The sequence below is a fragment of the Coenobita brevimanus genome, chromosome 5 (assembly GCF_032717465.1).
Source record: "Coenobita brevimanus isolate Jiangsu-jjx chromosome 5, ASM3271746v2, whole genome shotgun sequence".
Classification (NCBI taxonomy): Eukaryota; Metazoa; Arthropoda; class Malacostraca; order Decapoda; family Coenobitidae; genus Coenobita; species Coenobita brevimanus.
The window spans coordinates 11,422,654-11,426,198 of NC_136958.1; the positions used below are offsets into that span (position 1 = coordinate 11,422,654).

The window sequence follows — 3,545 nt, forward strand, 5'->3', positions numbered from 1 at the left end:
AGAGGTCTTTCCTAAGCTGAATGAAATAATTTGGTGTTTTCAAGGTTTATTTGAAAAAAAAGCACCGTAATAATAATAATAAGGATAGTAATGATGATGATAATATTGTTATTAATAGCGCGGTGTGGTGCGGTGATTCAGTTTTCCTGACCATGACGGGATTATCAGTATCAATATTGACACATGCAGGCTCCTATACTCGCTCTTAACTAAATATAATAGCCTGACGTAAGCTGCAGTATAATTCTAAAGTTGTCTTTACAATGTAAAGGATAAACAAGGTACTGGAATATGAGACGCTGGGATTACAGCATGAGAATGAACAAGTGCAAAAGTGTCAGATGTGGCAGCTTCATGGCCCGTCGGTTAATAAAACTGATATTATCGTGTGGGAAGGTTGTTGTAGGTGGTGTGGTGTGGTGTGGTGTGGGGGGGGTGATTGCGTGGTGTGGTGTGGTGTGGTGTGGGAATGTGATGGTGTGTGGTGTGGTGTGGGAGGGTGATGGTGTGTGGTGTGGTGTGGGAGGGTGATGGTGTGTGGTGTGGTGTGGGAGGGTGATGGTGTGTGGTGTGGTGTGGGAGGGTGATGGTGTGTGGTGTGATGTGGTGCGGGAGGGTGATTTTGTGTGGTGTGATGTGGTGTGGGGGGGTGATTTTGTGTGGTGTGGTGTGGGAGGATGATTTTGTGTGGTGTGGTGTGGAAGGGTGATTTTATGTGGTGTGGTGTGGAAGGATGATTTTGTCTGGTGTGGTGTGGGAGGGTGATTTTGTTTGATGTGGTGTGGGAGGGTGATTTTGTTTGATGTGGTGTGGGAGGGTGATTTTGTTTGATGTGGTGTGGGAGGGTGATTTTGTTTGTTGTGGTGTGGGAGGGTGATTTTGTTTGGTGTGGTGTGGGAGGGTGATTTTGTTTGATGTGGTGTGGGAGGGTGATTTTGTTTGATGTGGTGTGGGAGGGTGATTTTGTTTGATGGTGTGGGAGGGTGATTTTGTTTGGTGTGGTGTGGGAGGGTGATTTTGTTTGGTGTGGTGTGGGAGGGTGATTTTGTCTGGTGTGGTGTGGGAGGGTGATTTTGTTTGGTGTGGTGTAGTATGGGAGGGTAATTTTGTGTAGTGTGATGAGGGAGGGTGATTTTGTGTGGTGTGGTGTGGTGCGGCTTTGCTGAAGTCACTACATTAACCATGAGTGATGCATTTCATGTCGGAAAATCGCAAAGAGAGAGAGAGAGAGAGAGAGAGAGAGAGACAGACAGACAGACAGACAGACAGACAGACAGACAGACAGACAGACAGACAGACAGACAGAGACAGAGACAGAGACAGAGATTCTTGAGATGCTCAGAGCAAAATTAGATTCGTAAGCGAAATAAAAAGTGACTAAACTAAAAAGAAAAAAAAAATACAATGAGAACAACAACCACGACCATGAAATAGTGTCGTTTTCGCAACACATTCACTTTCAATGCTTTTATGAAAAAAAAAAGAAAAGAAAATGAAACGAGAACTTATTATCCCTCTCCTCCCCCCCCCTCCAAAAAAAAAGAACCAAAAAAGAAAGCTAAATGCAAGACTGGTCGATTATAACATGCTTCTAGACGATGCGTTTAAAACACTTTGGAGATCGTAGGCAGCGTGAAAGACCGAATGAAGATGATAGTTCTGTAGGTGACCAATGACATACACGACAGACTGAAGTATTGGTTAACTCTTTTATTAGAGGGTTGGACAGAAAGGGGTGAGAGTGTATAGGTACGGGGGTAGTGTGTGCCTTCCGTAATGGGACAGGAGTGTAAGTAGCGAATTCAGAAGAACAGTGACGAAAAGAGAGAGAGAGAGAGAGAGAGAGAGAGAGAGAGAGAGAGAGAGAGAGAGAGAGAGAGAGAGAGAATGGTGCTGGGACGAGACAAAACATAAATAAACTGGGAGAAAATGTGGGGATAAAAGAAAAGGCACATGCAAAACAGGCTACAGAATCGGCGAGAAGAATAAAGAAGAAAAGGAAAAAGAAAAAAATCCTGAAGGTGTGGAGACAAAGGGAAATAAAGAATGGGAAGGAAGTGGACAGGCTCAAGGGCTAGGGTGCTCCACGTTGAAGCCTCGAGAGCTCCGCAAACCACAGCCACAACGAGTCCCGCTAATTTAGTCTTGTGCTTTTTTTTTGCTCTTTGGTCGTTGCGGAGTGTGCAGGGCTGTAAGATATATAGAACTAGTGCTCCTGTTTTTATTAACCCTGGCCTTTGTACAGGGTTGAGAGGATTTGGGACAATTGGTTGCGTCTCTCTGTCTCTCTCACCGTCTCTGAGGCAAATTAACTGAATGCTTTAAGATACTAAAGGGATTCAGCAATATACAGTTGATATAAAAGGATTGCTTAATGTTGCGACAGCACTCCTCAGTGAACTAAAGTTCGCAGAGTAAACCTAGATGCCATCAAGCTATCATGTACGAAACGAATGGAAAAATAACTCCCGGAATTTGTAGTGTAAAGCACCACCATTTAATATTCGGGAACAGGCTACATTAGGAACCCTACAGGACGTCTAAGCTACATCATCGCTTACAGGAAAAAAAAAAACTTACATTTATAGCTTATTGTAGTTAAAAATTCACCTCCTCATTATGTCACTCACCCACAACAGGCTATGCGCTATACGAAATACTTGAATACGATTGAAGTAGACACTACAAAGCCTCCCTCCCTGCGGCTGAGTATATGATTACTTTGTTAGACTACTAATAGATTTACAATGCAAAGTGGTAATGGTAACTGCAAGGAACTCTTTAATTTTGTATCCTTTTCTTTCAGGTACAACTCATAACTACCTAAAACATAATGGAAGTACATGAAAACACTGGAAGGCAGCAAAACAATAAAAAATATGGCAGGATTATTAGTGCCAACGGCCATACCACGTTGAGTACACCGCTTCCCGTCCGATCAGCGAAGTTAAGCAACATTGGGTCTGGCTAGTACTTGGATGGGTGACCGCCTGGGAACACCAGATGCTGTTGGCATCCCTATGTGTCAAGTAGGGTTGGTGGAGGATTAGTACCCCTTCCTGTAAAACAATTAACTCTAAGCCGTTGGCCACCCCGTTTGGGATACATGGCGTCTGGCAATGAATGGATGGATATATTGCCAACTGACTGGTACTATATTTTTTTAGCACAACTTCTTCCGTTCCTTTGAAATTTCCTCCAGGCTGTTCATTCCCGTGAGGTTTGGTTTTCGTCCATTTTCCTGTAAGGCTGATTACGGAAGGTTGTGGAGATTGAGGAAGAACCATCTGCGGTTCCACAATAGTCTTAATGTTGTGCAATTAGTTAATGTATCTATCATTATTATTATTAGACCAAGTACTTATGAGGACCGCTAAGCCTGTATAGCCGTATTTGTGTTGTCTGTCTGTCTGTCTGTCCGTTCTCTCTCTCTCTCTCTCTCTCTCTCTCTCTCTCTCTCTCTCTCTCTCTCTCAGCCAACTGTATAAAAATATCAACTACCAATTCACTTCCCATTCACCCCAGCAACTCTTTACCTCCTCCAA

At 43.5% G+C, this 3,545-nt stretch overlaps 1 non-coding gene across 1 annotated transcript; it reads left to right on the forward strand.

Moving 5' to 3' along the window:
• Nucleotides 1-2,896: 2,896 nt before the first annotated feature.
• LOC145399225 (5S ribosomal RNA) lies at nucleotides 2,897-3,015 on the forward strand. Its single transcript, XR_013897250.1, has one exon. It is a non-coding gene; the product is annotated as a 5S ribosomal RNA (ribosomal RNA).
• The last annotated feature ends 530 nt before the right edge of the window (nucleotides 3,016-3,545 follow it).